This window comes from Fukomys damarensis, unplaced genomic scaffold, assembly GCF_012274545.1.
Source record: "Fukomys damarensis isolate Sample0158 unplaced genomic scaffold, DMR_v1.0_HiC HiC_scaffold_35, whole genome shotgun sequence".
NCBI lineage: Eukaryota > Metazoa > Chordata > Mammalia > Rodentia > Bathyergidae > Fukomys > Fukomys damarensis.
The window spans coordinates 27,626,275-27,640,524 of record NW_022900947.1 but is presented as its reverse complement, the minus strand read 5'-3'; the positions used below and the strand labels follow the sequence as shown (position 1 = coordinate 27,640,524).

The following is a 14,250-nucleotide window of genomic DNA, read 5'->3' as shown; positions in this document are numbered from 1 at the left end:
CTGATTAAAATTAAATCAGTTAAGTCTTATATATTTCACAGTATGAAGAAGAGTCAGTAAACATTTACTCAGGTCTAAAACTTTGTCACAAAATGTGTAGAAACTATCTTAAGGAAATTGTTTCTGTCCAAATTTGAAAAGTGGAGTTATACTTAGCAATAAACATTCTGCATTTTCTTATTTATAAATAGCAAGTATCGTTGGAGCTATAATTCAAGTGTTCTGTGGGAATGTGGTCTCATATCTGTATAGAAACTTGGGGGACTTTATATCAACATGCTTTGGTTCTAAGTAGGGGACAACAGTGTGTTGATGAATCTTGTGGTTGTCCTTCATATTAATGGCATATTCCATGTTTTTTGAATTTGATAGAAGAAGCTGGAATTAACCTGGGGGCAGAGAAAAGCATACAATTTACTAACTGACTAGATACTAAATCTACCAGGGTAGATACCTTCATTCATCTGTCTAATAAGTATGTTGATCTGGTAATTCCTATTTCCAGCATCTCTACCTTCCACAAAATGGGTGTTTTTTCCCTTCCTTCTACTTCATGAAGAAGATGATTGGAATGGCTACAGGAAATCACTTGCCTGTTTGTAGCACTTTCCAACAGTACAGATATCGTGCAGATGATGCCATATTAACCAAGAAGTCAAAGAATGAATGAGTTATTTCTCAAGGCAATTTGCTTCATACTGATTTTTCCATAGCCACATTTGTACATTAGTTTGTTTATTGACTTCAGGTTTTGGGACCCCATGGAAGTGTGTTCCCACAATCCTCAACAGGTTAACTGAAGCCTTGTTGAGATTAGCAAAGGTACCATTGATGGCCCAGCAAAGGCTAATGAGCCGCAACACCTTGTAGACTTTTGGGCTCATATCATTGATATCCCTGATCCTGATGACAAATGCCAATTTGTGTTCTGCAGGTATGTAGAACTTGACAGCCTTTTTCACAATTCTAGCCATTCAGATCTCAGTTCTGTACATCTGTCTATACTCATTATGAAAGTTCCTGGCCTTGTCATAGCTTCCTCCTTGCCTTTGGAAGTGTCTTTTGGGCAAACTTCTTTCTCATGCACTTTACTCTCAGTACTATGAATGTCTTTGCTTCTTCTTAAGGGTTTGTGGCATAGCAGGCAACTTTTCCATCTCTTCTTCATCCTCCATTGCTGCAGTTGGAAAAGAGTAAAATTGATAATGAAAAATCTAATTCTGGATTTTCTTTCGCCAAAGATTCCTCTCATTGAAACCCATGGTATTTTTAAGTTAATAGTACCCACATCAATCTCTCTGCTTTCCCTGGGTTTGTTTAATGTGCTTAAGTGAATGACTGTGCATACTCATGATATAAAATTCCTACTTTTCTTCCTTTTTTTTTTTTTTTTGTACCGGGGATTGAACTCAGGTCCTTGTGCTTACAAGGAAGGCACCATAACCACTGAGCTAAATCCCTGGCCCCCATTTTTCTTTTAGATGTGAAAATGGAAGTTAGATATTGCCCTATCATTTGTCCTGTCAGGGAAGCTTCCAGACAATGGTTTTAATGATATTCTTCTCTTTTAATACTTTTTTCTCTAATTTAGGATCATTTTGATCTTTTGAATATCTAACTTGCTTTTCCCTACAGATTAAATAACTCTGCCTTAGGCATTGAAATGTTTTTAATTTTACCTTTTGAGCATTTTCCATTAGTGCTTTTCTGTTCTTCAAAATTCAAGTTATTTTTTTAAGTTAATTTGTAGTAACCTAGAATATGTTAATTAATTTGACTATTTCCTATCAATGCTTTATTAAAATATTATTTTGACCTCTGCCTCTCTGTATGCTTGCAAATATCCCATTTTGAAGTAATTTTTAATACATTTTAAAAATCTTTGGTCCATGCATTTAACCAGTTTATAACCTTTTTACATAACTGACATACATTTGGAAACTAATGACATAACCTAACACATGAAAAAAATCCTATAGAGTATCTGTGAGTGTGTGCAGATCCCTGGGAGCAGTGGTGTGGTCCAGACCAGCAGGGATGTAAGCAGATCCCAGCCAGGGATCAGCCCCAACCTCAGAGGCTCCAGCTAGCCAGCCCAGCCTACACCTGCCAGGAAAGGGCTGCAGAGGCCCACCCCATGGAGTCTGTGAGTGTGCACAGATCTCTGAGAGCAGCAGTATGGTCTAGACCAACAGGGCTGCAGGCAGATCCCAGCCAGGGATCCACACAGCCCCAGAATCCCCAGCAAGCCCACCCATCCTCAGCCTGCCCAGGAAAGAGCTGCAGAAGCAAAAAAGCTTCAGTCAGAGGCCTGCCCCATACCATAGGTGGTTTGAACCCAGGAATTGGTGTACTGGTGAACAGCAGAGAAAAGGCTTCTTGGTGGCTTGGTGAGAACTGAAGACCACTGGGTGACAAAAAGTCATCTCAACAAAGGCACAGCAAGCTGCATTGGTTGAAATGAGAAGACACAGAAACATGTCCCAAAACCAAACTTCCAGATCAACTAAGGCAACCCCAAAGGGAAAAAAGATGGAACAATCTGATACTCAACCACCTGGACTCCCTGAACTGGCAAAAAAGAGAATCTGGAAAAAATGAAGTCACAAATAATTTCTCAGAGAATAGCATAGATTGTGTCCATAATACAAGATATGATTAATTGTGAAATGGGAATAAAAGGGCTAAAGGTGTAGGGAAGGTGGGATGGGTACAGGAAGGGTAATAAGGGAAAAGAAAAAAACGTGAGAAAATGAAAAGATGGAAATAAAGTGTTTGTAAATGGGGAGGGAAGGAGGGGTTAAGGGAGGGCAGGGACAAGGGGAAAAAATGAGAACCAAGACCTGTCATGTAGAGGTGCAAAATCCCAATAATGAATGTAACTGTACTGTACACTTAAAATGTACCAATAAACTCAATTTTAAAAAAGAGAGGATCTGAGAAACATGATGGAACACCAAATTAGGAAATAAATGGAATCCATAAAACAGATGAAAACAGATTTCCTGGAGATTAAAAACTCCTATGCAAGTTTATGCAGCAGAACAAGCCAATGTGGGGACAGCATTTCAGATGTAGAAGATAGGATTGCAATTAGTGGCCAAGAGAAGAAGGGTCTCTTAAAAATAGTGAAGGACCATGAAAGATCAATCCAGCAGCAGTTAAACAATTCAAAGAATAACATAAGACTGATCAGATTCAATGAAAAAAACATGAGAGTGCAGATGACATAAAAAGAAAGAGAACTTTTCACCAAAGTAATTTCAGAAAACTTCCCAAATAGGGGGAAAGAAACTGACATACAGAAAAGTGAGGCTTATAGGACCCCAACAAGCTGTGATTAAAAAAAAATCTACACATGGGCATAGAGTAGTTAAGATTCCAGAAACCTAACAGGAAAACAAAATTTTGCAAGCACTTAGAGAAAAGAAACAAATCATGTACAAAGGAAAACCTATCAGAATCACAGCGGACTTCTCAACACACATCCACAAGGCAAGAAGAGCATGGAGTTACATATTTCAAGCCCTAATAGAAAACAACCTCCAACCCATACTGATGTACCATGAAAAACTGTCTTTCAAAATTGATGGAGAAATAAGATACTTTCCTGACAAAGAGCACTTAGAGAACTTTGTGAATACCAAACCCTCACTCCAAAAACTTTTAAACAATATCCTAGGAAAGGACAACGAGGATCACAACGCCAGGAAGCCCAGCAGAATGAATCCATCAGGAATGACCAAAAATTAAACAAAAAGGTGGAGAATCCAACAAAAAGAAAAAGTCATGACGAGAATAAGTCAATACAAATCAGTTATAACCATTAATAGTAATGGTCTCAATTGACCAATCAAAAGAAATAGAATAGCAGAATGGGTCAAGAAGCAAGGTACAATTCCCTCCATATAAGAAACACACACTATTTAAAGAGAAATTCAGAGACTGATAATTAAAGGGTGGACAACAATACTCCATGTTACAGGGAGTATCCCAAAAAAACAGGAGTAGCTACCCTTTTTGCAGATAAAGTGGATTTCAAACTGATGCTGATTAAGAGAGACAAAGAAAGACACTATATTCTTGTAAACAGAACAATCCAAGATGAAGTGACAATCAGAAATATATATGCACCAAACACAAGTGCACCAACTATATAAAACATATACTAATGGCCATGAAAAATCATATAATCTCTAATACAATAGTAGCGCGAGACCACAATACTCCATTGTCACGAATAGATAGATCAACCAGACAAAAAGTAAACAATGAAATTGTAGAAATTAATCACACTCTTGAACAAATGAATGCAACAGATGTTTGCAGATTATTCCACCCCACAAAATCAGAATACACATTCTTTTCAGCTGCACATGGATTGTTCTCCAAAATAGACCACATACTTGCTCATAGAACATGTCTAAGTAAGTGCAAAGGAATTGAAGTTATCCCCTGTATGTTATCAAAGCACAGTGCAATGGAATTGGAGATCAATAGCAAAATAAACTGCAAGAATTTCATAAACACATGGAAATTGAACAGCACACTTCTGAATAACCAATGAGTCACAGAGGAAATTAAAGAAGAAATCAGACTGTTCCTACTGTTAAATGATGATGACAATACAACATATCAGAATCTATGCGATACAATGAAAGCAGTCTTAGGAGGGAAATTCATAGCAGTGAATATTCATATTAGGAAAACAGAATGAGCTCAAGTACACAACCTGATTCTGAACATCAAGCTTCTAGAAAAAGGAGAGCAGGTCAAGCCCAAAGATCATAGAAGGGAATAAATTACAAAGATTAGGACAGAAATTAATGCAATGGAGACTAAGAAAATACAAAAAAAAATCAATGAAACCAAGAGTTGGTTCTTCAAAAGCATAAACAAAATTGACAAACCCTTAGCCAACCTTACCCCCCCAAAAAAGGAAAGGGCCCAAATCCATGTAATTAGGAATGAAAAGAGTAATATTACAATAGACCCAGCAGAAATCCAGACTATCATCAATACCTACTTTAAGAACCTATATGCCAACAAGATAAAAAATACAGAAGAAATGGACAGATTAATTATTAAAGTTGAATGATGACCTAAGAATTTTAAACAACCTAATATCCATCAATGAAACTGTAATAAAAAAAATTACCAACTAAGAAAAGTCAGGGTCCTGATGGCTTCACTGCTGAATTCTACAAGACATTTAGAGAGGAATTACTACCACTACCTTTTAAACTCTTCAAGGAAATTGAAAGGGAAGAAATACTCCCAAAGTCCTGGAAGCCAGCATCACCTTGATCCCCAAAGCAGAGAAAGACCCAACCAAAAAAGAACTATAAGCCAATCTCACTAATGAACATAGACGCAAAAATCCTTAATGAGATACTCACAACTAGAATGCAAGAAATCATTAAGAAGATCATACACCCTGACCAAGTGGGATTCATCCCAGGGATGCAAGGATGGTCCATCATATGCAAATCAATAAATGTAATGCACTATATTAATAGAGCCAATGACAAAAACCATATGATCATGTCAGTAAATGCATAAAAAGCATTTGACAAAATCCAATACACATTTATGATAAAAACCCTCCAAAAATTGGAATAGATGGTCACTACTTCAATCTGATAAAAGCCATCTATGAAAAGCCAATGGCCAATATTATACTAAATGGTCAAAAACTGAAATCCTTCACACTAAAATCAGGAACAAGACAAAGATGTCCACTATCATCACTCCTGTTCAATATAATTTTGGAAACATTAGCCAAAGCAATTAGACAAGAGAAAGCAACAAAAAGGATGAAAATAGGAAATGAAGAAGTCAAATAGTCATTATTTGCGGATGACAGGTTACTCTACTTGGAAGACCAGAAGAACTCCACCAAAAGTCTTCTAGACTTAATAATGACATTCAGCAAAGTAGCTAGATACAAGGTCAACACACAAAAATCAATAGCTTTCCTGTATATGAAAAAGAGACTCACTGAGAGAGAAGTGGGACAAACAATCCTTTTCACAATAGCATCCAAAAAATTAAAATACCTAGCAATCCACCTAACAAGAGAAATCAAAGACCATTACTCTGAAAACAACAACACTGAAAAAAGGGATCAAAGAGGACATCAGAAAATGGAAAGACATCCCTTGCTCCTGGCTAGGAAGAATCAACATAGTGAAAATAGCCATACTTCCAAAACTGTTATATATATTCATTGTGATCCCCATTGAAATGCCAACAGTATATTTCACAGAACTTGAGAAATCAATCCAAAAATTCATTTGTAATGAGAGACATTGTGTAGCAAAAACAATTCCATGCAATAAAGACAAGGTAAGGGGCATCACATTCCCCTACTTGAAACTATACTACAAAGCTACTATAATGAAAACAACGTGGTACTAGCAAAGAAAGACCTGAGGACCAGTGGAACAGATTAGAAGATACAGAAACAAGTCCAGACACACTCAGCCACCTCATGTTCAACAAAAGAGCCAAACACCTTTCCTGGAGGAAAGAAAGCCTCTTTAATTATGTTGCTGGAAAAACCGAGTTTCAACCTTCCAAAGATTAAAATTAGACCTATATCTCTCACCATGCACTAAACTAAAATCAAAATGGATTAAAGATATAAACATTAAAACAGAAACACTAAACAGGCTGTAAAAGAGGTTTGGTAGAACTCTTGAAGACATCGGTGTAAGGAAAAGATTTTATGAACAAAACCTCCATTGCCTGTGAACTAGTACAAACAATCAACAAGTGGGATCTCTTCTTATTAAAAAGCTTCTGCACAGCAAGAGAAACAACCAATAATGTTAAGAGACAACTCACAATATGAGAAAATATTTTTCACCAGCTCTTTCTCAGACAAAACTCTACTATCTAGAATAAATATATAAAGAACTTTAAAAAAATCAGACCTCCCAAATTTAAAGACCCAATCCCAAAGTGGGCATCTGAAATGAACAGACATTTCTCAAAGAAGTAGAAATAGCAAATAAACATATGAAAAAATATTCAATATCATTGGTCATTTGAGAGATGCAAATAAAAACAATGCTGAGATTCCACCTTACCCCAGAAAGAATGGCTGCTATCAAGAAATCAACCAATGACAAATTCTGGAAGGGCTGTGGGAAAAGGAAAACCCTGCTCCACTGTTGATGGGAGTGTACACTGGTACAACCATTGTGGAAATCAGTGTGAAGAAACCTCAGAGAACTAGAATGGGAGGTCCCTACTATATCCCTGCTGGGTATCTTTCCCAAAGAATTCAAATTATCATACCACAGTGATATATGTGCACCCATGTTCACAGTAGCACAACTCATGATAGCTAATATTGGAAGCAGCCCAATTTCCCATCAGCTGTAGACTGGATAAAGAAAATGTGGTTTTGCTATTAAATAGAGTACTACTCAGCCATAAAGAATGAGAAACTAGAGTCATTTATAGCTAAATGGATGCACATTGAGGCAGTATTTTTAAGTGAAATAAGTAGGACACATACGTGTAAATACCTAATAGTTTCTCTAGTGTGAGAAACCGAATGGGTAAATAAGGACTAAAAGGTATAATAGATAATTTGAAATAGGAAGAAAAGGTGCAAAGTGGAAGGGGAAATGGGAGAGTTAGGGGAAAAGAAAGATGGGGATGTAATTAACATAGGAAAAAGAAAAAATGGAAACAAAGTCTGTAGATAGGAAGGGTGGAGGAGTTGAGGGAAGGCAAGGGAATGGGGAAAACAAGAATTAAGATGGATTATGTAAAGGTCCAAATTTCCAATGATGAATGTTACTATATTGTATACCTTGAATGCCAATAAAATTAATTAATTGAAAAAAAAATTTAAATGTATAATAAAAGCAAAAATCCTTGCCACCAATTTAAATAACAGACCTAGGAAGCTATAAATAGCATTGTTAAAAATCTGCTATGGTGTTTCCTCCTACTGGGAATTTTAGAGGCTTTTGAGTATGTGCCACTGAAATATGAGTCTGTTTTTCACAATCCTACATTCCAGATTATTCTGGCTGTCACTATTGGGAAGGATATATAACTCAAAAATACATTTCTCGAAAGATTAAAGTTGGAATAAAATAAAGCATGATAATTAATCTATTTCCTTTAAAGTTGAAACAATAGAATTCCTTATTTTATATGAATTAAATCATTTTGTTTGCTATCCATAACATTAACAATATTTTTACTTATAGCACAACTTGCTATACATATGCAATTAAGTGTATCACTTAGTACTTTCAATTTCCAAATAATTAAGACAAATATAACAATAATTTTTAACAAGACAGAAAAAGAAATATTTAATGTAGGCAAATCTCTCAGTCTAAAATAGTAATACAGTTTGTTTTTTGTTTTGTCTTTGCTCTGGTCTCATTATATCTGAAGGAAAATTGTTTCTAAGGAAACTGAATTTTTTCCTATTTCTACAATACCAACTTTGAAACAGTCATCTATAGTGTCAAGGGAAGTGGTACCAACAATAGCTACTCACATTTCACTCTTGTCTATTATGGCTTATGCCTAGATGTCCCCCAAAAGCTTCATGCACCAATAGATGGGCCTTGTTCAGAGGTTGCTGGATCTAGTGTGTATGATGCTGGGACTGATCCATGGTGCAATGCTAGGATGAAGGGAACAAGGATTAAGGGTGTGAGTGCTACCTGAACTAAGCAGTCTGGATAAGAACAGAGGAATAGAAAGAGCTGTGGTCATCCCTTGCTTGCTTTCCTACCTTCTTCCCACCATGAACTGTTTCTCCTTTGCTATGCCTTTCTGCCATGCCACCCTTCCTTGGAGCCAGCTGATAATAAAATGAAACCTCTACAAACTGCGAGCTAAATAAAACTTTTCTGTCTTTACTGTCAGGTATTTTGTCCCAGCCATGAGGAAATCAACTAAGACACAGATCCCCCAGGTAAAATTATTGCTTCAGAGAAGCATGACTCCTGCCCAGACTGAAGTTATTCTTTAGTTCCAAAGCTGACTTCCTGGAGTCTCAAGAGAAACAATACTCTTGAAAATATTAAAAAAGAAGTAATTTAAATTTCAAATATTCCTTTTAATAGATCAAGAATCATACCTAGTTAAGTTGAATTGTAGAATTTTATGATAAGGACAATCTTGATTTTTGCCGTTTGTTCATTTATGTCATCTTGCCTAACATTTATTGTTCTTTTCACTTTCAAAAATGTCCCAGTTTTGAGAGGTTAAGAATGGATGGAAAGAAAATGTGAAAGAAATTCCTAAGAAACTCCCTATGAATGGAAAATTGAAAGTTCTTCTCTTGAGAAGAAGAGGAAAGATGTGGTCATCCCTGGTCACAATCTCTCCTGGTGATCAAAATAATGGGAAACTATGGTAGATTTAGCCATAGAGGTGTAGTGGGGAGGAAATAAATGCATGTGTATTTTGCAGTTAGGGCTAAGTGCCAAATTTGCTTTTCCTTTCTTTCCTATATCCTGAGAAAGTTGCTAAATCTTTGGAAAGATTATATGGTAAGTGTATCCCATGTCTGCCTGGTGCGTCCTCCTTTTATATTCAGAGTAGCTGAGAGAGTCCCAGATGCCTGAAAACTTAACTTCTGTGTTGTACACTTCTAAGATACCTACTGGTACATTTAGAAGTGATGAAATAAACCACCAAAATGTATAGGTCAGTAGTAGAACCAGAAAGTCTCTGAGACTAGTAGAGGAATGGAAGATTGGCTATAGAGACCAGAGTTGCTAGACCATGTGACCTGAGATCACAAAATGTCCTTTTGTTTAAGAAGTTCCAAAGTAGAACACTTTAGGATGCAGGGCCCATGCACGTTCTGAGTTGAACATTTTGCACTGAGCCAAACCACAAGAGACACTGTATCATGGAAACTTGTTTGCTCTTGCTGCATTTACAACTGTTGATTCATAAAAATGAATAGAACATATATAGTGACTATTTGCCTCCACTTATCATAATTTGTGCAAAAGAACTTCCACAATTATGAATTAAAACTCTAACCTTTCCTTCTTCCTCTCAGAACACACTCCAGTTACTGCTGTATACTGTGTCTCTCTAGTACTGTGATTCCTCAGTCAATCCCAGATAAACAACTTATGTACAAGCCTGATGTTTGGTTTCATGTCAGAAATGTTGACAACCATGTAAGAGACTTAATATGGACTCGAGATTATTCTTCCATCATGAAAATATAAACTTTCTCTGTCATCCAATCCTCAGAAGGACAAAAGAAAATATTTTTTTAAAGAAAGAGACAGCACTCATGGGGATTTGGTCTTTAATTAAATGATATCCTAATTTTGAGGCTGAAATATTTTTCTTGTACTTTCTCTATAATGTACCTATACATGAATACCCACACATGAAAACACATAACTTTCTTACCATAAGCTTATTTGGTTTCAAAATACACACATGAAATGCTGAAAATACAAAAACTAAGTTAGAAAATATCTAATCTAGTGCATTTTTACTCTACATGGGCAATTGGAAATGATCTAAAAGTTAAGTGGATTGACAACTGTCATATATCTAATAAACATAGAACTAGTGCTTTATCCAAACATTTAATAACCATGCTGGTATTTATTTGTCCATAAAATCATTTTTTCTCCATTACAAATTTAGAACAAGTTTCTTTATTGTATTTTCAGAAAAAGAGCACCATTGTGAATCTTTTTCTTTTTTTAATTTTATTGAGTTTATTGGTACATTTTAGGGATACAGTACAGTTACATTCATTGTTGGGATCATGTACCTTTACATGGCAAGTCTTGATTCTCATTTTTTCCCCTTACCTCTGCCCTCCCTTCACCCCCTCCTCCCCTCCCCATCTACAAACACTTTATTTTCATCTTTTCATTCTCTCACATTTTTTTCTTTTCCCTTTTTGTTCTTCCCCTACGTATCACACCTTCCCTACACCTTTAGCTCCTTTCATCATTTTTTCCCCTTACCTCTGCCCTCCCTTCACCCCCTCCTCCCCTCCCCATCTACAAACACTTTATTTTCATCTTTTCATTCTCTCACATTTTTTTATTTTCCCTTTTTGTTCTTCCCCTACGCATCACACCTTCCCTACACCTTTAGTGCCTTTCTTCAAATTTCTAAATGTCAGTAATCTTATTAGAATCTTATGCATTGTTGCAGAATATTCACACCAGGGAAACTATTTGGTATTTACACATGTGTGACTTATTTATTTCACTTAGGAGTATATCTTCAATACCATTGTGAATCTTTATCACTATGAGCAGTCATGCTCCCTGCCACTAATAGCTCACCATTAATTTGAGAATTGGAAATGCTAGTCATAAATTGAAATTAGGATACATGTCTCCCGGCTTTCATGTTATGGCAGTTTCTACCACCACATGTCACTTAATACTTTCAGTCAGAATTACAGGTAAAGAAGCTTGACAAGCAAAAACTAGTTGAATTATTTAAACACAATTTACTCCCTAAACAAATTATCATTTTCTATCATAAAAATCCATTCATTCATTCATTCAGCTAACGCATCTTAAGCACCTATTACATACCAGGCACCTTCCATCTTAATAGGACATAAAAAGAATTTCTAGGTCATTGGGTGACCAAGAACTTGCAGCTACCTGCAAGTTTTCAGACTGTTTCATAAATTCTTCTATTTTCAGAAGTCTTTTCGGCTGTTGGGATTTTTCTCCCAATGTCCCCATAAGCATAGGAAGTGCAAAGTAGGGCATTCAGATTGGGACCCAGAAGTTCTTTGGCTTACCATTCCTAATATAGTATTAAGTGTATAGGAGATTCAAAACAGCTACTGAAAAAATGATACGTGAAGGTTATTAAATATGACTTCCCTAAAAAGTAGATAAGGTTCTGATTCGTTACACATGATTTTTGGGGAATCGGGCACTTCAATTTCTTGTAATTCAAAAAGATTTTTACATCTTTCTAATTAGTAAAATAATTTTTCCTAGAAAACATAGATTAAGGGCCGGGGATTTAGCTCAGTGGTTCCAGTGCCTGCCTTGCAAGCACAAGGTTCTGAGTTCCATCCCTGTTACCAAAAAAGAAAAAAGAAAATGTAGATTAAATCCAAATGAGAGATGTGAAATGTAATTATTTTATTATACTATGCCATATAGTCTTAATACAGTCCCAGTAAAAATAGATTGTTTTATATGAAATATACAGAGAGCTAGAATAATTTTATATAACACAGCAACTGCTTCTCTAATAGACCTGAAATCAGATGTAATTTAGAATTTAGAATTTCCAGGTTTTGAAAAGATAATGTGGTTTGTACACAGTAGGTTAAACTGTATCTTCTGAAATGTCTAGGACAGAAATTCTAAAATCATTTCTGGGAAATTTTTAATCACAAAATATCTATTCCCACAAAGTGGGAGATGAATATTACAAATTTGTCTTGTGTTGGTTCAAAGCAGCATTTATATTTGCCAAGAGAACTAAAGAGGTTGTTACCAAATGAAAGACAAATTCTGCTTTGGTTTCAGAAATTCTTGGATTTTGGAAATATAGATGAGGACTATGGATCTGCGCTGCCTTTTCTATGTTATTTTTAAAATTTATATCATCTTTCTTTTGTTTTTTATTTTATGAAAATCTAAAATAAAAATTCATAAAAATAATAAGAGAATAATATCATTAATTTACTGTCTAACATTATTTTCAAAGTAATTACTCAAGAGTACAAGGCATGGACTAAAACGATTCTCTATTACAAAGAAGAAGCAAATAGATATTAACACAAGACATTCTTTAAATGAACTAAGAGAAACTGGTAATATAAATGAAGCAAATAAGTATATATATTAAATTATTTTTGAAATATGTATTGAATTTCTATTATAAGAGAAACCATGAAAAATTTAGGCATGTGTCTGTCTTATTTCACTTATGTTCTCAAATTGCATCGATTTACCTGTGAATTCCTCAAGTTTATCTTTCTTTATGGCAGAGTAGTACTCAATAGTTTATGAATACCACATTTTTCTTATCTATTCATCTGTTGATGGGTACACATATGCTGTTTCCAAGATCTAGCTGTATAAACTGTGCTGTTAAAGACTTGAGTGCATGCATCCATGTAATATGGTAATTTTAACTCTTGTGGGAAGATACCTGGAAGAGGAATAGCTGGGTCAAACGGAATTTCTATTTTTAGTTTCCTGAGGAATCTACACACTGATTCCCATGGTGGTTGTCCTAATGTACTTTCCCACAACAACAATGTAGAACAGTTCCTTTTCCCCCATATCTTCTCCTGCATTCATTATTCTCAGATATTTTGGCAATAACTATTATTTCTGTGGTAAGATGGTTTCTCAAAATAGTTTTCATTTGTGTTTCTTTGCTTTTGTTTTGATTTTGCTTTTTGAGACAGATTTTTCACTATGTAGTTCAGGCTGGTCTTGAACTCACTGTGTAGCCCAGGCTGGCTTCCAACTCACTGTGATCCTCCTACCTCAGACTCTCGAATTCTGGTATTACAGGCGTGTGCCACCACGCATGGCAATTAATTTGTATTTCTGTATTTCTGTATTTCCATCCTAATCTCTAGATTGGGAATACAGGCAATTTTGGCCTACCTGGTCAATATTTTCTGAAGTTGCCAAATACAATTAGACTGGAAAACAGGACTGGATAAATGATCACAATTGTTTCTTCTTTGCTGAACTCCTGATATTGCATTGCCTCAGCCTAACATCCATATCAGTAGTGTTCCTGCTCACTCTTCTTAATGACTCACTCATTTTCTTAACTGCTAAGTGTTGCAGAGCTGCAATAATTGTGTTTCCTTTCTTGGAAGGCTCTCTTGGTGATATCAGCTACTCTGAGGGCTTTAAAGCAATATAAGTGTTTTCTAATTTATTCTACATATAAAGTTTCATCTCTGAACTCCAGGCCTATTAATACTGCTGTCTCCTCAGCATCTCCCCCTGAATGACTAATGGTCATCTTAAAGCATAACATGCCAAAACCGTAGTATGCTACAACATCCACTCCCTCTTGCAGCCTTCAAAAACATTCCCGGCACAATAGTTGCTCACTGTCTTCCTCATCTGTAGCAATGTTTATCACTTTATCTTTTTTTTTACATTTTCCTCCAGTAAAATTTGTAGTACTTCTTTATTTTTGCTTGTTTTTTATTAGTTGCATGGATGCTATAAAAAACGAATACTTTCAACTGTAAGGTGTTGAAAC

General features: G+C 35.7%; 1 pseudogene; it reads right to left on the bottom strand.

Moving 5' to 3' along the window:
- Positions 1-425: 425 nt before the first annotated feature.
- Positions 426-1,175, bottom strand: LOC104854977 (annotated as a pseudogene).
- Positions 1,176-14,250: the final 13,075 nt, after the last annotated feature.